Consider the following 24,759-nt stretch of genomic DNA (forward strand, 5'->3'; position numbering starts at 1 on the left):
TGGTTCCCCCACCAATGTACAGTGGATGCTGGCACTGGTGGATGCTGGTGCAGATTGCAGCCTTGTTTATGGGAACCCGGATAAGTTTCCTGTCAATCCTGCTTACATTTATGACTATGGAGGCCAGTCAGTGAAAGTGAAACCTGTATCTCTGCTCCTTGGCATCGTCCATTTGGCTCTCCATTTATATACTGTGCATTTCTCTCCAATACTGGAATACATTCTGCAGGTGGATATCTTGCACAACCTGGCATTACAAACCATGGCCAGGGAATTCAGACTCTGAGTGCATGTGGTGAAGCCAGTGCTGCGAGGGCATATACATCACTAGCCTTAGGTCCTGCCACAACCCCAATCAATATCATTTGCTGGGTTGGCATATGGAGATAACTGAGACAATTAAAAAGCTGGGGGAGATGCAAATAGTGCGTGGCACCCACAGCCCCTACAGTTCTCCAGTGTGGCCGGTTAGAAAGCCTGATGAAACTTGGTGGATGACGGTGGACTATCAGGAACTGAATAAAGTAACACCCCCTTTGCATGCAGCTGTACTGTCAGTCATGGATTTGATGGACCATTTGACAAAGGAACTGGGAGAGCACCACTATGTAGTGGACTTGGACAGTGCATTTTTCTCCATAGACATCGCCCCAAAGTCAAGAACAGTTCCCCTTCACGTGGGACTGGCAACAATGGACTTTTACAGTGTTGCTGCAGGGCTATGTGCATAGCTCCACGAAATGTCATGGTCTAGTTGTCACGGATTTAGCCACCTGGCTATGTCCAGAAGCGGTCTGCCTATTACATCATATTGATGGTAATTATGTTAACCTCTGTTTCTCTTGTAGATTTAAAAGAGGCAGCGCCCCTCTTGCAGCAACATTTGGCAGCATGTTGTTGGGCCATCAACAAATCCAAGGTCCAAGGGCCTGGATTATCTGCCAAATTCTTGGGAGTTATCTGGTTGGGTAAGACAAAGGCCCATCCAGAGGCTATCATTGATAAGATTCAGGCATATCCCCAGTCCACCACAGTGAAGCAGCTACAAACTTCTGTGGGCCTCCTGGGATATTGGCAGGCATTTGTGCCCTATTTAGTTCAAATGATAAAACTGTTTCATATGTTAACAAAGAAGAGAGCTACCTGTGATTGGTATGATGCAGCTGAGACCAACTTCCTGGCAGGCAAGCAGGCTCTTCAGAAGGCACAAGCTCCATGGGTAGTTTACCAGAGGTGCCCGTCTGAGCTGGATGTGCATGTGAGCACAGATGGTTTTGGTTGGGGCCTGTGGCAGCTCACAGAGCATTTGAGAATGCCAGTAGGCTTTTGAAACTATGGAAGAGAGCTGACCTCCACTATTCCTTGATAGAGAAACAGCTCTGTTTGGCACCCTTCAGGCTTGTGAGAGTGTGACAGGATGGGCTGCCATCATCATGTGGATGACTTATTCAATAGCAGGATGGGTGAGTTCATGGGTAATGACCCCCTGGACTGGAATGGCACAGACATCCACTTTGGCAAAGTGGGGCGCCTACTTGGAGTAGTGGAGTATGCTGAGTACAAGCCCCTTGGTAGAAGAGTTGCAAGAGATCTTGGGACCAGTAGTCTTAATGCAAGATAAGTCCATGGGGCCTGAGGCACCCCTAGACCCTGAGACTTCACCATTAAGGAAGGGCATCCCCCCATTCCTGATAGGGCATGGTACACAGATGGGTCTAGCTGGGGTGCTACTGCTGCCTGTATCACTGTTGCAGCCCAACCTACTAGTGACACCATATGATTTGAAACCAGGTGTGGACAAAGTAGCCAATGGGCTGAACTTAGAGCCTATGGAGGGTGATCACCCAGGAGGTGACAACTATGGCAATCTGTACCAACAGCTGGGCAGTCTACTGAGGCTTAGCCTTATGGTTAACTACCTGGAAAATACAGAAGTGGCTAGTCGGCCACCAACATATTCGGGGCCAAGCCATGTGGCAAGACTTCTGGGAAATTGGACATCAGAAAGAGGCAACTATTTATCACATGTCACACCATATGCCTTTGGCCACCCCGGCAATGATGAGGCAGATGCCTTGGCCAAGGTTTGATGGTTAGAGTAAGTACCTAGACAAGATGTGGCCTTGTGGCTACAGCAGAAACTGGGACATGAGTGGGGGAAACTGATGCAACAGGTCAATAAGCGTTGGGGTCTGTCCCTGCCCACACAAGACATTTGGAAGGCTTGTCAGAAATGCCTGGCATGTGCTCAGGCATACCCTAGATGGAGGCAGGTGCCCAGTGTTACACAACAAGTAACAATAAGGTGAGTGGCCTTGACCAGGTGGCAAGTATTGGGCCCCTGCCAAATGCAGGGGTGGCCAACCAACAACACACCATCCAGGCCCTGCAACACTTATTCACCCTCTGGCTGCTGAGAATGATAGGGAAACACATTTTACTGGAAAACAGGTACAACAATAAGTACAATACATGGACAAAAAGTGGGGATTCTATGTGTTATACAACCCGCAAGCTGCAGGTAGGATTGAGTGATGTAACAGGCTCTTGAAGAATGGGTTACATTTGCATGTCACATTCTGTCTTTGTGGGGCTGGAGTTTCAGGCTGGACCGGGTGCTCCAAACCTTGAATGAATGGCCATGGAAAGGTGGCCCATCCGCAGTGGAGGCTTTGTTACACCTGGCTGCCACCCACATTTAGTTTTAGATACACACCAAGGATGGCTCCTCCAACCAGGTATGGGGATGAATGGTAACCTGTTGTTGCCTGCCCCAATGCCCTTGCAGATATGGGAATAGAAAACCTGGCTGTGGCCATGGACCCTCCAAGCCCCCGCTGCCGGTGGTTGGCCATTGTAGCTGCCTGTGGGGAGGATCTACAGTATGACTTTCATGTCACTCCTTGGGTGTTCAATGCACGGCCCCCATGGTTGACTGTTTATAGGGAATAGCCAGGGAAGGAACCCTCCTCTAGGAGACATATGTACTGTCTGTGTGGCTTATTATGATTTCCCCCATGACTTTGGCATAGATACAGGACTTAAAGGAACCATGGGAGCTGAGAAAGTGTGGTACCATTGCCCAGGGCGAAGCCCTTAGAGACTGCATTGTTATCCAGGGATGAAAGGTTAGCCTGTATTTTGCCTGAGGGATGTGATTTATCTCCATTAGTACCTGTGTCTTCTCTGTCATTTCATCCATAAGTTAACATGCTCCACCTGCATTGTGGATTGGCCCCACACCTATGCTATGGTGACCAAGGTTTCCAACTGTTGGATCTGTTCCTCGCTTCCAGCAGCAGCTGCAGATGGCTTGCCTTAGCACATACATTCAGTGCCTGCAGAGAACTGGAGATGGCTGGAGACTTGGGGTTCCATGGCCAATGCCTGTAATGCAATGTGACAAGCTTTGGACAAAGGATGCCACAAGACCCATGCATGCCTGCCCCCTGGCTGGCCCACAGCATTTATGATGTGTGGGGCTAGCTAGTTGAGAAACATGTGGTACCCCCAGCCCAGGCACCACAGTGCATAGAGTAACACTGGGGCAACACCACTGTGGGGCGGGTACCCATCGCGGCCTGTGTAAACATAACAGATGTCGCCACGCTGAAGGTATGGTAGAACGAGTGGCCCCACCAAGGTCAGGCCCTGATAGATTTTGTGCCCCCTGGGAGTTTATGGGTCTTTTGGGACAAAGGGTGGCTTACTTACTTACCAGTGGATTGAACTGGATGATGTACCTGAGGGTGGCCTTATGCACCTGCCACTGTCCTCCCCATGTTGCCCAGATGCCCACATAACTGGGAGGAGGTACAATGCTCTTGGTTTTTGTGAGTGCGATGAGCCCCTTTGCGATTCTACCCCTTGGCAATGACTATCCCTGGCGCAGGTGCCATAATAGTAGAAGCACAAGTTACTGCTCTTGCAGAGCATACCGCTCAGGTTCTAAATTACACCTGAGTGGTCCTCCTCCTGTTAAAAGATGAGGTTGATCAGGTCAGAAAAGTTATGTTGCAAAACTGAATGGCCTTAGACATAATAATTGCTGCCCAAGAAGGTACCTGTGCACTTTTAGGAACACAATGTTGTACCTTTATCCCTGACAATTGGCAGAATATAACAGTAGCCTTGCAAGGGGACTCATGGGAGATTAAGGTGGTCAAGAGCCTTACTGACAACTCCCTGCAGAGATGGCGGGAATCCCTAGGCTCTGACCTGTGCTAGGCCTTAATAGTCATAAGTTGCATAGGTTGGATCCTAGTAGTGAGCTGTTGCTGTCTGTATTGTTGTTGTGGGTTATGGATTCAGGGCTTCACCCTATTGGCTCGTGTCCCTGCCCAGAGGAAAACCTCAGCCTAGAGGGTGGAGTGTAAGGGAATGGCTGTGCTTTAGTCAGGAGTAGGCTGAAGCAGCCTTCCAACGCAGCATAACTCAGCAAGTTTGGAGTGCAGGCATACAACCCCACACATTATGTAACCATGCTATGTGAGGCACATTAGATGATCACCAATTTTAGCTCTTGCTGGGCTTGGAGCCATTATTGTCTGTAAAAGGTATAATTATCCTGATAACACCGTATATATGGCTTGCTTGTGCCCAGGGAGAGAGTAAATCCATGTCAAAACTGTCTATGATTCCTTGAGTGTTTTTCCAGCTACCTGCCACTTACCCACTCAGTTAGAACCTGGCACCCTCCATCCTGAGAACCTTCATTGTCTTCTCACTGACTGAACCCTGAAGACCATATTTAACCTTCAAGACGTTTCACCCTCAAGTCCATGTTTATATTTTCAGACTAATCTGCCCATTACTTACCCATAAACAATTCATCTATGGAAAAATTTTCTTTTTATTATTTGAAACCACAGATGCTTAATGCCCATTCTCTTTTTAACAATAGCATGTTAATCTATTCTTAGTCCCTTTATGTATTGTGATTTTTTTGTGTGGCAAAATATATATAACATGAAATTAGCATTGCAACCATTTTAAGTATACAATTCGGTGGTATTAAGTGCGCTCAGAATCTTATACAACCACCACCACTATCTGTTTATAAAATGTTTTCATTATCCCAAACAGAAACTTCATAACCATTGAGCAAAACCCCCCAATCTCCAATCCCATGGCCCTTGGTAACCTCTCATCTACTTTCTGTCTTTACAAATTTGCCTGTTCTAGATATTTCATGAGTGGCATCATATGATATTTTTCTTTTTGTGTTTGGCTTATTTTACTTAGCATAATATTTCCAAGGATCATACATATTATAGGATGTTTCACTCCTTTTTAAGCCTAAATAACACATCATTTATATATACCACCTTATATTTATATATTTATCTGTTGCTGAATACTTGGGTTATTTCAATTTTGTGGCTATTGTAAATAATGCTGCTAAGAACATCAGTGTCATAAATCTCTTTGAGAACCTACATGTCTACGTATGTAACTAACCTGCACATTGTGCACATGTACCCTAAAACTTAAAGTATAATAAAAAATAAAAAAAAATTTAAAAAAGCTGCTTAAAGATAAATGGAAGAAAAAATTAAAGCTCTAATAAAAAAAAATTATTTTAGATATATACCCAGAAGTGAATTGCTGTATCATGTGTTAATTTTTTTTTGTTTGTTTATTTTGAGGACTAGCACACTGTTTTCTGTAGTGGCTGCAACCATTTTACATTCTCAACCACAGTGCACAAAGTTTCCAATTTCTCCATATCCTCATCAACACTGGCATACAAGTAACTGCGTGAGTTCCTGTTTTCAAATTCTTTGGGTATATACTAGAAGTGGAATTGTTTAGTCATATAGTAATTCTGTGTTTAGGTTTTTTAAGAAAAACCTCTAAACTATTCCACATAGGGGCTTCTCCATTTTATATTAACACTAACACAGTATCTTCATGGACTTGCCCAAACTTGATATTTTCCTTTTATGTTTTTTTAATTTTTTTAAGTTGTTGAAATGATGCAGGATTTTTCTCAGCCATTTTGCCAGCTTGAGACCTCCAGCTGGAGATTTCCAGCCAGCAATGCCCCTGCTTGGCCCACATTCTCCACAGGAGGTGCCCCAACCACTCAGCCACTGGGCCACACCTGGCTTGCACTCTGGCATGAATCCTGCAGCCACCATAATTATGAGCTCAGCCCCCAGATGAAGAGGGTGTGTGAGCAAGTGAGTGAAGGGTCTGGCCAGCTGCTTCAAGTGCTGGCACAGGAGTGGGTTCCATGTAGGGCTTACAGCTTGACCAAGTATGTTGCAAGTGACTTCCACGGTGGACTCTAGCATCTAGACAAGGGGAACATGAAGGCACTCAAGCAGGGAAGCCCATGACCCAGAAGTCCCAGAGTGGGTGTTACAGTATGAATAATAACTCTTTTAGTCCCACTGTCCACAGCCCAAGGCACAGTGGCAAGTTAACAGCTCTGTCAGTCCCATCACCCCGCTCTGGCCTGAGGCACCCGGGTTGGCTCAGCCCCAGCACTGCTTTCCATGGAGTGGGGCAGCCCCCTTCTGCTGGTGGAGGGTGGAGGGCCACAGGGTTACTGCTTTCTTTGTACCTGTGTTCAGCATGGTCCCAAGTTCTTGTTCTGAGTCCAAGAAGAATGAGCTCATGCTGACAATCGAAGGGTGAGGAGAGAGGATGAAAGTTTCACTGAGTGATGAAACAGCTCTTAGTGAAGAGGGAATGTTGTCAGGTGGTCTCTCCCTTAGTGTGGCTGGGTCCAGGGCTTTTATGGGCTCAGAAGGCGAGTGTTCTGTGCTGATTGGTTTATAAGTATGCAAAAGAGGCTAAAAGAAAGCCATCATTCAAAGGTGCACATGACAGTGTAGAAAAACAATTAGGGAAGGATAGGTATATGTAAAATAGGTGAAGGGTGGGGAGCAATAAAAAAAAAGTGCACCAATTGGGGATAGAGGTGCTCAGTCTGGTCTGTGGATTTACGCAAGACTTGAAGTTAGGCTTCAAACTGCCTTCAACTTGAAGGTTGGGTTTCACTGGGACACACCCCTGTCTGCCTAGGATTTGTCTACCTCCTGCCTGCATTGCTATCAATAACCATCTTAGGAGATGAGGTGTGAGTGGTTTCTCATTGAGGTTTTAATTTGCATTTCTGTAATGACTAAAGATGTTGAAAATTTTCATGTTCTTATTAAGCATTTGTTTGTCTTGTATGGAAAAATGTCTATACAGTCCTTTGCCTGATATTCATTGGGTTTTTTTTGTCATTTTGTTCTTGACCTGTAAGAGTACTTTATTCAATATATTAAGCTCTCAAAAAATATACAATGTATAAATATTTTAAATCCTTAATAGGTTTTATTTTCACTTTCTTGATAATTTTATTTGATGCACAAAAGTTTTCAATTTTCATGAATCTTAATTCATCTATTTGCACTAATGTTGCTTGTTTTTTGGTGATATATCAACAAATCTGTTGTTTTATCCAGGGACATAAAGTTTTATGCCTAGGTTTTCTTCTGAGGGTTTTATTGGTTTAGCTGATACATTTGTTGATTTTTGTAAAAGGTGTAAAGTGGGGTTCAACTTAAATCTTTTGCTTGTGGAAATCCAGTTATCTTGGTATTATTTGTTGAGGATAGTTCTCCTTCCCACTGGGAAACATAACTATCTTTTAAAAAAAATCAGTTGTCCGTATATGTGAGGGTTTATTTCAAGACTTTTAATTCTAATGAGTTAATATATTGTTTCTAATATTTGTGCCAGTATCACACTGCTTTGATTACTGTTGCTCTGTAATAAGTTTTGAAATTGAGAAATATGAATCCTCATTTGTTTTCTTTTTCAAAATTGTTGTGGGTTTTTGAAGCTTTTTGCAGTTCCATATGAATTTGGGGACAAGCTTTTTAATTTAGGCCTAAATGGCTGTTAAATTTTTGATAGAGAGTGCATGAGGCCAGAGCTTGCTTAGGGTGGTATTAACACAAAAATATTGTTTTTCTACCAATGAACATAACATATCTTTCCATTTAATTGAGTGTTTTACTTTCTGCAATATTTTGTACTCGTCAGTGGTATCAGAATAACGTTGGACTCATGGAATGAGTTAGGTTGTGTTTTCTCTTCTATTTTGTGTAAGCGTTTCAGGAATATTAGTGTTACTTTAAAAATGTTTAATAAGGGTCACAGTAAAATCTTTTGATCCTGGACTTTACTGGGAGGTTTTCAATAACTGATTCAATCTCTTATTATAGATCTGTTGTTCTCTATTTATTCTGAGTCAGTTTGGACAATTTGTGTGCTTATAAGATAGTTTCTATTTCATCTAGATTATCCATTTTTTGATATACAATTATTCATAATATATTCTTATAATCCTTTTTATTTTATAAAGTCAATAACTATACCCCACTTTCATTTCTGATTTTAGTTATTTTTGTCTTTTTTGATTTGTCAGTCTAGCTAAAGGCTTGTTAATTATTTAAAAAGTATTTTCAAAGAACCAACTTTGGTTTCTTATATTGCATTTATGTTCTTTCTTTTTATCCCCACTGTATTCTTATTTTTGTTTTTTTATTTGTTTTTTGGCCACTTTGAGGTATAATTTTCTGTTTGTTTCTGGTGGCTCAAGATATAAAGTTTGGTGATTAATTTAAACTTTTTCTTCTTTTTTAATGTAGTTATTTGTATACATAAATTTTCCTCTGGGCACTGCCTTCTCTACATTTATTAAATTTTGGCATGTTGCATTTTTTGTTTTTATTCATCTTATTTTCTAATTCCCATCATTATTTCTTTTTTGACATATTGGTTGTTTTAGAGAGTTGTTCATTTCCATGTATTTGTTAATGTTTAAGTTTTCCTTCTGTTACTGTTTTCCTCTTTCGTTTTCTTATAATCAGAAAAGATACTTGTATGATTTCAGTCTTTTTATTAATAAGTTTATTGAGACTTGTTTGGTGTCTAACATATGATCTATTCTGGAAACGTATGTTCTATCCTAGGGAATGTTTGTGTATTAAAATATCTTAAAGAACTTCAATCTCATAGAAGGGGAGTAGAAATATGGTTGAAAGAAAATTGTGTGGGTAGTGGGATAGAAAGGGTGAGATGTTCGTCAAAGAATAAAAGTTTCCCGTGAGGAGGAATAAGCTTGAAGAGCATTGTGGTTATATTTAATAATATACATTGTAAACTTGAAAACTTCTCAGATAGTAGACCTTAAATACTTTTAATACAAAACATGATAAATATGTGAAGTGATCAATAGGTTAATTAGCTTGATTTAATCATTTCAGAGTGTATGTATATATCAAAACATCGTAAATATGTACAGTTTTCTTTGGCAATTACACTGCAATAAAGCTGAAAAATAGTCATATTGTCTTAATGAATTGGTATGATTTTCAGCATGTCTTTCTATGTGTTTTGTAACAGTTTTTGACTAAAAGTCTTTTATGTCTGATAACAGTAGAGTGACCTCAAACTCTTATTTTGTTACCATGTGCATGGGATGTCTTTTCCCATCCATTCACTTGCAATCTATATATGTCTTTAGATTTGAAATGAGTCTGTAGATGGCACACAGTGTAATCATATTTGTTTTCTATTTTTCATTTAGGCAATTTCTCCCTTTTGATTAGAGTTCAATCCATTTGCATTTAGAATAATTACTGATAATGAAAGACAAAACTTCAATTTTGCTTTGATTTCTGTATGTCTTTTACCTTTTTGTCAACTATTTCCTCCTTCCCTCCATTATTGTCTTTCTTTTGTTGAGTTGATTTTGTGTAGCAACCATTTTAATTCTATTCTCATTTCCACACACACACACACATTAAATGTAAATTGGCAGAATGGGTTAAAATCATTATATTTACATATATAATTATATATTATATATAACACATATATATTACATACAAATTAGTATATATAAATCAGTATATATAAAAGTACATATAAAAAATAAAGTATATATTACAAAGTATATATTACCTATACAATAAAGTGTGTGGTGTGTATACACACACACATACTTTTTAAAGCAACTTTAAGTTTACAGAAAATTTGAGTGGAGAATACAAAGAGTTCCCTTATACCCTCTCACTCCCAGCCAGTTTCCTCTATTAACATCTTGCATCACTGTGGTACTTTTTTTTTTAACAACTGATACACCAATACTGATACGTTATTATTAACCAAAGTCTACAGTTCACATCCTCAAATGCATGTCATCACATGAAGAGGTGTTCTGTGTATAGACTAGAAGGTAGGCAATGTGTGTGCAAGAAGTGAAAGTGAAGAAATAAAGAACCTAACACATAGTGCACACCTACTAAGCTCAGAATACTGGTAAAGATATTTTCTTATTGTCAGGAAATATCAAAATAGAAGTTGTAATAAGAGAGATATTTGTGCATGAAGACAAATCTCCAGTTAATCTTACATCTGGGGATGAAGAATTTTGGCCTTTGTGGTACTTTTAAAGTTAAGAGCAGATTTTAATTATGTGAGGCCTCAAAGAGAACTCCATTTGGAGAGATTGCTATAATTTAATTACACCATATATTTCATAATGTATAATTATCAACTAAAAGATATAAAATAATTATTATGTTTATGAATTGAATTTAAGTTCAAGAAAACAATATTAATTGTATTATTGAATTATAGGTTTTATCTTTATAGGCATACTTTACAGATACTGATATAGCCAAAAATATTTATGCACATTTACTCTTATAAAAGTTATTCTTGGTAAACAAATATATCGTATCAAGGGTGTTAGAGTAAGATCACCAGGGAAAAAATTAAAGAGAAAGAGAGAAAGAAAGAAGGAAATTTATTGGCTTATAAAAGGAGGGATACTGGGAAAGTGAAACATATACTTTGTGGCAGACAGATGTGGTTTTATGTATTATAGACTCCTATTTACTCATTTATAAGCTAAAATATCACTTTGTTGCCATTCTAGAAAGGCACCCTTGTGTTCTGGAGAGGAATGATAATTTTTCTCTTTTTCAATGTTTATAATTCTTTATCAATTTTATTATGGAATTTTACAAGGGCTATGTTAAGTATTAGTGGCATCCATTGGCTGTTCTCATTTCCTTAGCAACTTGCCTCTTGAGTTCGTATTTTCCTAGTAGTAAGTTCTAACATTTACAGAAATGTAGCTTTACTGCCTTTTCTTTCTACATTCAACACTAAACCGATCATGGCATTTTCTGTTTCTTCCATGGTCTCCAAACCAGGGTCCATGTTTTCTCTACCACTTCATTTTGATCCCAGACAATTTTAACTCCTGAACTCAGAAACTTTTTGCTGTTTTACCCAGAGCAGAGTTTTCTATTGTGACTTTGCTCTTCTGGAGCCATTCCACTTCCATGAAAATAAATGTATATTAATCTGTCTTTTAATTTTCATACCTATTGTCATTTGTCTGTTTGGTATTATTAACCGAAACTGCAGAAAGAAGTGCTGAGAAAATTATATTTGGGATCAACAGCATTTCATTACAATCTCATTTTTCATTGTAACTTAAAAAGGGAACTTGAACAAGGTCTTTGAGCCTCAATAAATTGGCCTGCAAACTGGGGATAATACAAGCTGTGATGATTAAAGATGATACTGTATTGTCTTTCTCTTATTTAGAAAGCTTCCCTTTACCTTCCTGGCAAAATTCTTCTCATTAGCTAGGTCCCAGTTTATTTGTAAAATATTTCTCTTTACTCGAAGCAGAATTAATTGCTGTTGCTTCTGTGCTCCCACAGCACCTATTCATAAGCACTTATCACATTTTTAGCTACATTCCAGACTGCCCTTAGCTAGCAACGATTTGTGAACATTTTTTTAAGGCCAGTAATGGAACCAATTTGTCTTTAAAAACTTAGCACTTTTCACTTTACCTATCATAGAAATAAAAAGACATTCACTGAATTTTGATTGAATTCTCTCCTCTGCAGAAAATCCAAATACTTGGTCATTTTATGTTCAGAAAGTTGTTTGCACCTCTTCAGATCAGAGGTAAGGAGTAAAGTGACCTCAGTAATCAAGCCAATAGGCCACCCCGCCATGTCTGCTCTCTCAGTGCACACCTCCCAAGTTAACCAGAATATTAAGGCTAGTTTTTCAGGGAAGGTGCCCTCTATATTTGACAGTAGTAGAGACACATGGAGGGTATTTATACTTCTTTAATTTTGTATTTTGTACAATTTATTTTCTTAATTCACTTCATTATTTCAGGCAGTCAGGTTCTAATATAAATGATTATCAACAGCTATCTTTTTTTATTCACATTCCATCTGTGTGCACAATTCATTCACAAAAGAATCCTGAATACTTCTCAAGCAACAAACTATTTCTAAGAAAAGGCCCATTTCCATAAATGGACATATATTCATTTAAAAAACATTTCATTAATTGTACTTCTCAAAAGACAGTATTTTTCAGGCAGTGGCTTTAATTTTGGGGAGCTGAATGTTTATATCATGCAAAGAGAATAATGAGTGAGGTTGGGTGGCATGATATAATAAAAATGTTAAATGATATATGTTAGATTCATTCACTTAGTGAAACCCTTTGTCTTGGAAGAAAATATGGGGTGAAGATGATAGAAAATTTTCATTTTTGGAAAATCAGTGAAAATTAGCCAGGGTTTTTGAAAAATTGTTTTTGGGGTCTTAGTCAAAGTCTTTTAACATATGAAAACAACAAGGAGGAAAATATGTAAATTTAACGTGTATGTTCAGGTTTCCTGAAAAATTCAGTTTTGAAAAAGTCTACTAAAATATAACAACCAAAAGAGACAATAGATCTTGTTCAAGTCAGATTGATGGCTATTGCATTGCTTTTTGCTTGTGTCAGCTAACCCTGGCAAAAAGAATCCTTTTGCTATTGGGGTGAAACCTGTAAACTTAGATGTTTTCTTCCTCGCTCTAAAAATCTTGTTTATACCTTGTGTCTTTTTCCATTCATCACAGCTATATTTAAATGTGGGTAAAATTTTGGAATGTTTGATTTTTATTATACCAAGGACATTTATGTTTAACCTGACTGTGTAATTAATAATTAATTGTAATTAACAAATATTCTTCTTTGTCCATGTATAGAAAATACTTGTTAATTTGAAAAACACACCTTTTTGGTTTGACATTACTCTGCTTTTAAATTAAAACAAAACACAAAAGAACTATTTTTTGTAGAACATGTTAAAAAATAATGCCACTAATTTTCATTTGTAGTTTACATAAATAATCTTTGCACATTACATGCAAACTACATGCCTGTGTACATAAAAGCACTGGGCATTATTCTATATTCTATGTTATATATATATCATTATGCTGATACATGAAATATGTACATAAGATCTACAGTATGCTACATGCAGGGGCATGGGCTTCAAAATTGTATAATTAGATAACGTAAAAATATTAAAACAACTACAATGTAAGCTTGATTAAAAAAGCTTTGTCATTTATGTTGCATTTACTATATATTTAAGTTGGACTGTTGTATTTAATAAATTAGAAGCATTTTCCTTTTATTGATGAGTAGTTTTGTGTGTGTGTGTGTGTGTGTGTGTGTGTGTGTGTGTTTTGTTTTGGAGATTTAGTCTGACTGTGTCGCCCAGGCTGGAGTGAAGTGGTGCGATCTCTGCTCACTGCAACCTCTGCCTCCCAGGTTCGAGTGATTCTCCTGCCTCAGCCTCCCAAGTAGCTAGGATTATAGGTGCGTGCCATCATGGCCGGCTAATTTTTGTATTTTTAGTAGAGATGGGGTTTCACCTTGTTAGTCAGGATAGTCTCTATCTCCAGACCTCGTGATCTGCCTGCCTCAGCCTCCCAAAGTGCTGGGATTACAGGCTTGAGCCACCGCGCCCGGATGAGTTCTCTTTTTTTCATCATCACCAGCATTTGATATCTTTTGTCTTTTTGATAATAGCCATTCTAAGCGGGGTGTGGTGATATCTCATTTTGATTTTCATTTCCCTGATGATTAGTGCTGTTGAGCATTTTGTATATATATGGGCTAACAAAAGGCATGATTAGGGCTAACAAAGGTATTATTATATACTCTCTCTATATAGCAATATATATTGTATACACTATATATATACACACACACATATATATATATTGTGTGTGTGTGTGTGTGTGTGTGTATGAATCTCTTTGTTAGCCCTAATGCCAAAGGACAGTTACACTTTGTTGCCTAGTACAATTGATGATGACTAGCTCTGCCAAATTGAGGCTTAATGTTCTCCTGACTCCATGGCTAATTTGATTGTTATGATAAATCAATAGGTACATGAAAATCCAAAATCCAAAACTTAAAGCACCATCAGTGCTCTTTGCATCAAGACTCTTTTTTTTTCTTCTTTGAGATAGGGTCATACTCTGAACCCCATGCTGGAGTGCAGTGGTGCAATCATGGCTCACTGCAGCCTCAACCTCCAAGCTCAAGTGATCCTCTTACCTCAGCCTCTCTTGAGGAGATGGGACTACAGGTATACGCCACCATGCCCAGCTAATTTTTGTATTTTTTGTAGAAACAGGGTTTCACCATGTCGGCCAGGGTGATCTTGAATTCCTAGGCACAAGCGATCCGCCCACATCGACCTCCCAAACTGCTGGGATTACAGGCATAAGACACCACACCCGGTTGAGGACTCTTTCCAAATGATTCATTGTAGATATCACACTCTTGGAGACACACTTCTCCACTTCAAGCATCTCCCACATGTGATCTGTTGTCTTGCATATAAATAGAAAGAGATATGCTAGATAGAAAAACTGTAGTATGGTGACCTCAAAAAAAATATACTATAGATCTAGGTACGTAGATATACATATAAATATAGATAAATAAAAGGCACCTCAGATTTGGGGTTATAAAAACTGTAAGACTGGGATCAGCGAAACATAATGTAGGTATCAGAAGAGGCAACCCTTTACCACTCTTTAGCATGTTAGACTTGCTTTTTCACATGTAAGACTGAATTTAGCAATATCAGTTTTCAACTGTAAATTCAATTTTAATTATAGTGGTTAAGTAAGGAAATTTACCGCCAGATTTGATAGAAGTTTGTCTTCTAATCTCTTCGTTTTTATTGCTGCAAGATTAATTTAAAATAATCAATAAAATCCTTATTTATTGATGTGCTGTACATGTTAGGCACTGTTTCAAAAAAGTTTTACATAATATTTGATTTGTTCTTCACAATGCCTAATGTAGTGGATATTTACTTATCTGCTTTTGTTTGTTGGTTGGTTTTGTTTTGTTTTGTTTTGTTTGAGATGGAGTCTCGCTCTGTCGCCCAGGCTAAAGTACAGTGGCACGATCCCAGCTCACTGCAAGCTCCGCCTCCTGGGTTCATGCCATTCTCCTGCCTCTGCCTCCTGAGTACCTGGGACTACAGGTGCCCACCACCACGCCCCACTAATTTTTTTTTTTTGTATTTTTAGTAATGACAGGGTTTCGCCATGTTAGACAGGATCATCTCTATTTCCTGACCTCGTGATCCGCCTACCTTGGCCTCCCAAAAAGCTGGGATTACAGGTGTGAGCCACCGCACCCAGCCACTTATCTGCATTTTTAAAAAAGACAAACCCAGTATTAGAAAAATAAACTCACCTACAGTCTTACAAATGATAATTGTGAAGAATTAAAACCGAACATTGTTCAACTTCGTGTATGTGATCTCTGTACTCTTATGAGTCCTTTATTTTGTTGTATGCTTTTATATTCTCTTTTCTGAGACCTCTGTGGTTGTTCTAGTGAAAAAAAATTGATAGGGTGTGTTATGAACTTCTAATTAGATGTCCTCTTGAATCTGAAGAAAATTTGCTAAAGTTAACTTCTGAGATTCTAAGTTTTTATTTATTCAACTTATCTACTAGAAAGATGAGTAATGACCAGTCTTTTGCATTTTATTGATTAAACCACATATATAAATAGATTGACAGATAAAATCCAAATATTAGTGATGAATATAAAACCAAATTACAGTCCATCATTTGACCAAGAAGTGAAACTTTGAAGACAAATAAGTATATAACAATAAGTGATAACGTTTGAAATTTTTTAAAAAAAGGTGTCACTTAAAGCAAATATAAATGAAGAAATTCTTGTGTGAAAAACCAGTGTGAAGAAAGCTTTACATGGCTAGGAGCTATAAATAGAAGCAAATGTAGTAACTAATGCAAAAGTTGTACAAAAGGATTATATTTTAAAATGATAATATTTTAGTAACTATATATAATAATTTTGAAATTCAATATTTCACTAATGTTTATTTTTAACATATTGTATCATGGACTTAGCAGTTTAGGTAGAAAGCTCTGTGAAAGTAAAAGTTATCCAGAGGCTATAAAAGAACTTTCAAAATTCAGGGACATTTTCATAAGCCACCTCAAATTCATAAAGCAAACTGTCAATAGGATTGAACAGCAATATTTACCTACTCAGAAATATTTTCTTTCTAAATGTAAAGGGTAGTGAACATATCATTCAGTACAACTACTTGCTTGAAATTGTTGCAATTACAATTTCTGTAACACAGCATCAAAACATAGATTTAAGAAATCAGTATTTGCAGGTGCCAGACTCCAAGAAGCATTTTCTTGGAATACTGAATACATTAAAGTCGCAAAATTGACAGCCTGGATAACTTTTATAACTAGAATGTCAGCATCCTTTTGCATTTTTAAAACATGTGAGGGATGGAATTCATTTTCTTACTGAGATTCCAGCTGTGGGAGGCCCATGGGAGCTTCTGAATTCTCTGCTCCTTAGAAATATGCTGAGTTCCATCACTGGAAGAATTAGAAGTTCCAGCTTTTCTGAGGGACATAATTGACTCAGGTACCCTATTTATAGTAGAAGCAAAAGGCTTTGTCTTTTGTCTCTTTGTAATTTGAAAAAAAAAATAGTACTTTAAGTATATTATGTTGTAATCTCCAAAAGGATTCCAGATTTACTTGCAGAATGACCAACAGACCCATATGTAGCTATGGCAAAGTGTCCTTTAAAATACTGATAAGTACGGCACGATGAAAACACAATCCTACCAAGAAATTCAAACTGATAGTCAACCTACAAAAAGTGTGTGAGGGGCTGTGGAGGTAATAGGCTATTAATAATGCTAATGGAGTTATATTATGTGAAACTGTTTTCACCTCAAGCCCAATTCACACCTTGATACATAAAATAGATCCCGTATAAGAAAGAAAGCCCCTCCTCCACTATAGGTCCCTCAGTTTAGAAACTGCATTGAGATAATGGGACAGCTATCCTGCACTGCACTGGATGTTTCTTTTAGAGGTGAAGTCCAGTCATCCCATTCACCCTCAACCCTTAACCTTTATAAACTATTCAAATACAGCAACCTCCAGAGAAGAAAAGTGAAGAAAGAAGGAGACTGGAAGAGTGAGTAAGTTTCATATGTCACATTTTTCTATGGGATGGTTTCACCATAAATAAACTATTCTATGCAGAAGCAACTACAGCAAAAGTTCTCCTCCTTGTCGTTTATGGTGTAATCTTTACCTTTTATTTTTACACTAGTATAGTGTATTATAGAGCCAAGTTTTAAACTTAGAAGTAACAGTTTAGTGCGGTAGTCTTGCATTGAAAAACTTTCTGAGAAATTAAAAAATTAGGCCAAGAACCATGCCTATCAACCTGACCCCCAACTTAAATTTGAGACAAGAATTCTGTCATCATCTAGTGGACAATAAACCTTAAATTTTAGAAAATATAGATCGGGAAGATATTTATGTATACATAATTTTTTTGTAATAAAAAATTTTAATTAAAAAATTAAAATTAAAATTTAAAAAATTAAATGGAATTTAAATTTAAAAAATCTATGTTCTCATATTCCTTCAGTGCTGGTTTAAACATTGTTAGACTACTCTCATATGTCTTAAACTTCAGGCCAACTCTTTGTGCACTTTCTCTTTACTTAGCCATGGCTTAATTGGGTATAGGTAGAGAGCTTACTTATAGTCCACTGCCACAAAATAAATTTTGCCACTTTGTAATTTCATGTCAAATGTGATGAAAATGAAGCAGTAGGAACTGAAATATATTTATTAACTTATTTTCAATTGACAAAAAAATAGTTGTGTATATTTATGGGGTATAAAATTTTGACTAATGTATTCATTGTCCAAAGAGTTAATAAAGCTAATTAACATATTCCTCGCCTCATCAACCTATTATTTTTTGTATGGTGAAAGCATTAAAAATCTATTCTTTTGCAATTTTGAAATATACAATACTTTATTGTTAAATTTGGTCACGATGCAGTGCAAAGGATCACCCTTTGTCCTCCAGCTTAACTGAAACTTTATTAAAAGGAAATCTTAAGACAAATAAAATTTGACAGAGTTTAATTTAGCAAAGTATGATTTGTGAATCAAGCAGACCAGAACCAGGGGAGACTCAAAGCCACTCTGTACTGCCTTGTGGTCCAAGAGGATTTATGGACAGAAAGAGGAAAGAGACGTACAGTAAATAGAAGTGAGTTAAAGAAACAGTTGGAATGGTTACAGCATGGCATTTGCTTTATTTAAATATGGCTTGAACAGCTGACTGCCTTTGGTTGGCTGAAACTTGGTAATAGGTACAAGAGTAAGTTACAATCTGTTTATATATCCAATTAGGCTACAGTTCACAATGTACAGAGAAACTTTAAGTCAAATTTAAAATACCTACGGAAGCAGCTTTAGGCTAAATGTAATATAACACCTTTGATCAGCATTCGCCCTTTTCCCTCTCTCTGCCTCCCTTTCAGCCTCTGGTGGTCACCTTTCTACTCTTCATTTCCATGAAATTGACTTTTCCATTTGGTTTTGTCCAGAAGTCTGTGGTGTCAATATTATGCTTCAATTTTGGTGCTAATATAGGATTAAAGCAAATAATCTTACAGTTTGGCACATAGAAAACCTTTGTAATATATTGTCTTTTGTTATTAATACTACTTGTCACAATGTGGAAGTATTTGACACTTGGTGGGATCACACTTGATGGTAGGTATGAGCATATTTAAATTCTGATGAACTCAAGTAATCTAAGTCAGCCTCTTCAAATCTTTTCCAATGCTAATTCTCATTCACTATCTATTATGTTGTCCAGTTTATTTTCTTCATAGAACATATTACCATCTGGCAATACATATTTTCTGGTTGAACAATAAAAAATTTAAGTATAGGTAATAGTAATTGCATCCTTACCATGTATCAGTCCTTACACTTCACTAATTTAAGTTTCATTCTCATCCTACAAAAAAGGCAGGAAAATTTGTATATTTTAGAGGTTATTGTGGTGTATTCATATGTTAAGTAATCACTTTAAGATCACATGATTATCAGATGAAAGGTAAGAATTTAAATCCAAGTTTTTCTTATATGGTAGCTCTCACTATGTTATTCTGCTTTAAATAATATATTTAACATTTTATATTATTCTACTAGTTATATTTTAATTTATTACTTTAGTCCTACCATTGCAATTTTCTGACATTTTCCCACACAAAAAAAAGAAAAAAAGATAACAAGTTTATGATCTTATATAAGCCAGTATTTATTTTCAATCTTTCATGAAAAAAAATGCTTTTCCTTTTTTGCAAGATGATTGAAATACCCAAGATAGATATTTCTTATGAAAAAGAGTTGACATTAAACTATTAGAGCAATAAAGCAGAATAACCAGAGAGACTTTAACACTGTGAAAAGCAGTTGCAAAATTGTTCTGCTATAACTGGAGTCTCAAAGGGCTCTGAGTGATAGTTACAACACAAAATAACAACTGAAACATGGGAAGAAACAAACTATAAACTATCAGAAATGCAAATTATTTTTATTGCTAAAGTAATATATATTTACTGAGGAAAATTTAAATAACCTTATCCAAAATAAAACAAGAAGAAAAATCTAAAACTCACATGTAATCTCACCAATTAAGAGATGGTGATTGTAAATATTTGGCTATAACATTTCAAAATCTTTCTATATTTACATTTATACCAATGGGTTTATATTATACATAATTTTTAGAGTTTTTTCATTTAACAATAGGCTGCAAAGATCTATTCATCACAATCACTTAGTTATCTGTATTATTATACTATTAACTATGTTTTCATTGTTGAACTCAGGAGAGATTTTTAGTTGTGTTACTAATTTAAATATGCATGTGAATCAACATTCTTGCAGGTGAAAACATGAGCAGACTCTTGTCCCTCCTGTATGATAAATTCCTAAATGTGAAGTTGCTTTACCAAAAGGGCCAAACACACACACATATATACATAAATAATACTCATTTGTATTCATTCGTTCATTCAATTTGTGCATCCATAGGTTGCTAGTAAACATGGTGATTTTCACCCATATGAATGTGGGTGACAGTTTCAACATCTCTACCATTAACTACTCAGACGTCTAAATTACATGTATTAACTAATTATTTTAAAATACGTCCAGCTTTTCTCATGTGATTAGTTTTTTCCTAGGATATTTTTCTTTCCTCCTAATTTTTACATGCTCTCAATTCATTGAGGATTTAATTTTTTTCTCTACAATATGGTTCAGAAGAGCATTTCTGCATCAACCTTTATCATTTAAAGTTGAAGGGTAAAATAATAATAGTTACTAAATAGGGTACAACAGGATGGATTGCAATCAGAAAATCATTAATAAAATATAATATATTGAACATCAAAGGGATTATATGAATGATAATCTCAGGTGATATTTTCTTTTTAGAAATTATCTTCAACTCCATCTGTCTTCTCTTCCAATTTTGCTGTTAATAAAATAACTATTCCAATCCCTCAATCTGAGCTCTCGATGCCTTCTCTTTTTACTTTCTCATGAACTTTGCTCATTCATTTTATTTCTACTCTCCTATCCTGTAATTACAATTTATCCATATCTATCGACATTAGTATTATATTCACATCAAGTTCTAGGAAAGGCAAAGCTAATCTACAGTGAAGAAAAATATGCACACTGGTTGCAGGATTTTGGGAGAGGTTTGGTCTATAAATCCACTCAAAAATGACATGAGGGAACTAGCAGTACAGGTAAAATCCCATGGGTGATCTTTCAGGCCTGACCATAGGCAATCACAAAGGCTTGGCCTGGCAGGCCTCATGGAGCAAAGCTGTATACCTGACATCGAATTTAGCATATAGCCAATGCATTGCAGCAAAAAACTCAGACCCATATGGTCAGCTGTGCCCTGACAAATAGCTGCATTCTTATCCCAGGTGCCTTCATTTGGAGGCCCCCTTGTCTGAGGCCTTCCTCAGGCACCTCTGCAAACACTTCCTTATGGGGGTAGAAGAAGAGGCAGGGGGACCTTGAGGACCCTTCTCTCCACTCTGACTTAGTACTCCATATATTTTTATTCCTAGCTCTTATGTCTAGCCTTCTCCAGACCCCAGGTACAAAAAACTGCAGGAGACTTTTAGAAAATACACTGCAACTAATGCGATGGAAATAAACTGCCACAAAACACACACACACACACACACACACACACACACACACACACACACACACACACACACAGAGAGAGAAACTGAGATGCTGCTAACACTAACAGGAAACACACAGGGAAGGCATAGTCCTCTCCCCTTCTCCTCCAGCTTCCCAGTTTCCCTTCTTGGAAACTTGGTCTCTCTTGGAAGAATGTGAGCAGCTGGTGATGTTGAAGTGTGATTTGCGAAGTTCCAAGCCCGTCGTTGCCAAACAGAGTGGAAAGTAGAGGGATTGGAGCTGAAAAATGATTATTTAATAAAGGACATACCATTCAACTATTACCATAACACCTATCACCTTAAGTCTCAATGTCCTCATCTTAAATGCATATATATATATACACATATATATATGTGTGTGTGTATGTGTATAATGATTAATATATACACATATTTATGTATGTGTCCAAATACACACAGATATAAATACACATGTATGCCCTATACCAGGCCAATAAGATTATTTGATACTAAATGTGGAGAAAAAAATACTCAGGTCACCCTGACCAAGAGAAGAATGTGATTTCTAATATTTATAACAGAATATTGATATTGGAGTTGCTGCAGTTTTTGCTTTTACATAATTAAATATTGCTTTAGGTTTTAATTTTTTTAACAAAGGAATTATTTCAAATTTGTATTGTGTTTGTACTATAAAAGAATGGTAACCATAAGATATAAATTGACAATGCAACATATGAATTATGGTCTGATCACACATAATATTCAAATTTGCAACTATCTAGGAAAATCTTGAAGCTTATTATTGTAAAGATATGTTTTGAGCTATGCATTTCTCTTTATTTTATGGAAAATAAAGACCATTCAAATAGTATGTAGGAAGCATTGGTAATCCATCCAGTGGGTGCCGCCCAGAATGATTCTGAAAATTTGCTGATTTGTGTGTGTGTGTGTGTGTGTATAAATCTAATGCCTATAACAGTATCTGGAATAGTAGGTTCACAATGAATATTTCTTAAATGCATACATGAGAAATATCATATACATACGTTTGTATATTAAAAGTGCAATGCAACAATTTAAAGACTAAAAGAATAAAAATAAAAGTGCATTGCTGAACCTTTTCTTTAGGGTCTAAAAGGAATTTGGACCTTTTGGTGGACTTAATCTCGAGCCTTACATCTTTCAGCAGATAGCCTATTAGGGCCATGTATCATGCTTGAGATGTGCACTTTATTTTGCTGACTTTGTTGTAATAGATTACATTTATTGCCATTTGTGGGGTATTTGTACTACTTGAATAGAAGATATGAGTTTTTCAGGGTAATTGTTTCATCTGGTAGTCTTCTTTTGTCCCTTTATAGCTTTCCTTTTTCTTGACTTGCTCCTTTTTAGCTGCTTCAAGCAATTTTTCTCATGCCTAAATTCAAGGCAAGTGTGATAGAAATTATGTAGCTCCTTATATTGTCAAAGAAGTTTAATCTAGCTTAACTGTGTATAGAAGTTAGGACTAGCTATTATTCCATGTAATAGTTCAGAAACTGAAGGGAAGAAAACTATGTGATTTTTACTTTTTTTAACAAATGTGAAAAAGTTCATTTTTAAAATTTCACGGTAGTGAACTTTGTATTTGTTACATGCATAGAGGGAAGACATCTATATTTATAACTAAATCATTCAGATAGAAAAAAAATCCCACTGACTATATATTCTTACAATTGTGTTTTCCTTTCTGCCTATTTCCTCTTCAGGTTTGGTTGCAGGAACCAAAGTGACTTGTTCTTGTTGCAGCTTGGGTTTGATGACTTTGGTTAGTACCACTACCTTCCCCTTCCCTCCTTATCTCCCTTAATTTTGGAAATAAATTTCTGCATATGTTGAGGGAAAAAGTGCATTGCAGCAAATAGAAACAATAAATATCCTTCCAATTTCTAAGGCTAAAAGACTTCTGCATCTGCTAACATTAAGTGGTCAGTGACTAAATGCCAGTCATTGGGCTAAGTACCTATGTACATTTTTCATTAAGCTAATGAAGATCACATAAGTAGGTGACACAGAGACAGCATTCCAATGTAGATATATTTGCCTCCAAAGACATAGTTCTTTATCATTTATTCTACAGTACTTCAGCAATTTGTCACCTTAGCACATGCTAAACTTGGAACTATGGTATTTAGTCACTAATTTATATGAAGGAATTTTGTTTTTAATTTTGGCACCTTATAATAATGTATGCTGAGCATAAAAGTAGTAAGTGGTTGAGATCCCAAATAGATACATGTTAGAGGTCAACAGTACAGAACATTTCTTCCATAACCCTTCAAAAGTATGGCCTTTTGAAAAGTGATGTTTTAAAAGACCTCATTCTGGCATGATAGAACATGCATTATGGAAAAGGCATACTCTTGTTTGTTGGTTTCAAATCAAATTACCTATCTAAAACCTAATACAGATATCAATCAGGATACTAAAGTAGGGAAAAATGAAAATTATCTAAAAGACAGGCTTCTTCTCTCTGGAAAGCAATTTGGAGATTTCTGAAAGAACTTAAAACAGAGCTACCATTAGACCCAGCAATCCCATTACTGGATATATATCCAAAAGAAAACAAATCATTCTATCAAAAAGATGTATGCACTCACATGTTCATCGCAGCACTACTCAAAATAGCAAAAACAAGGAACCATCCTGATGTCCATCAGTGGTGGACTGGATAAAGAAAATGTGGTACATATATGCCATGGAATATTATACAGCCATAAAAAATGAAATGATGTCCTTTGCAGCAGCATGGATGCAGCTAGAGGCCATGATCCTAAGCAAATTAATGTAGGAACAGAAAACCAAATATTACATCTTCTCACTTATAAGTGAAAGCTAAACATTGGGTACTTATGGACATAAATACGGCAACAATAGAAACTGGGGACTACTTGGGGGAAGTGAGGGGAGAAACAGTTGAAAAACTATTGGGTATATGCTCAGAACCTTGGTTATGGGATTTTTCATATTCCAAACCTCAGCATCACACAATATACCCAGGTAACGAAAATGCACATGTATCCCCTGAATCTAAAATAAAAGTTGAAAAAAAAGATAGGCTTCTAAATAGCATTTTGCATATATTACAGTGTGATAAATGATATAACACAAGATTCTTTTGCTACACAGGACAGGAAATCTTCATTTTATGCTTCCTTCTTAACACAATGTAGTGAATTTACTAGGCCAAACACCAAACTCTTGCATAGAGCAGGCCAGAACAA

At 36.8% G+C, this 24,759-nt stretch overlaps 1 long non-coding RNA gene across 1 annotated transcript in view; it reads right to left on the bottom strand.

The window, feature by feature from the left end:
• Positions 1-21,677, bottom strand: part of LOC103889811 (uncharacterized) — a 54,334-nt gene extending 32,657 nt beyond the window's left edge. Inside the window, exons 1-4 of the long non-coding RNA XR_002913830.2 lie at positions 21,607-21,677; positions 16,723-16,888; positions 15,616-15,755; positions 3,176-3,387 (exon numbers count right to left, since the gene is read on the bottom strand). This is a non-coding gene — a long non-coding RNA (uncharacterized LOC103889811). The remainder of the gene's footprint in view (positions 1-3,175; positions 3,388-15,615; positions 15,756-16,722; positions 16,889-21,606) is intronic.
• Positions 21,678-24,759: the final 3,082 nt, after the last annotated feature.

The sequence above is a fragment of the Pongo abelii genome, chromosome 12 (genome assembly GCF_028885655.2).
Source record: "Pongo abelii isolate AG06213 chromosome 12, NHGRI_mPonAbe1-v2.0_pri, whole genome shotgun sequence".
In the NCBI taxonomy this organism is placed as follows: domain Eukaryota; kingdom Metazoa; phylum Chordata; class Mammalia; order Primates; family Hominidae; genus Pongo; species Pongo abelii.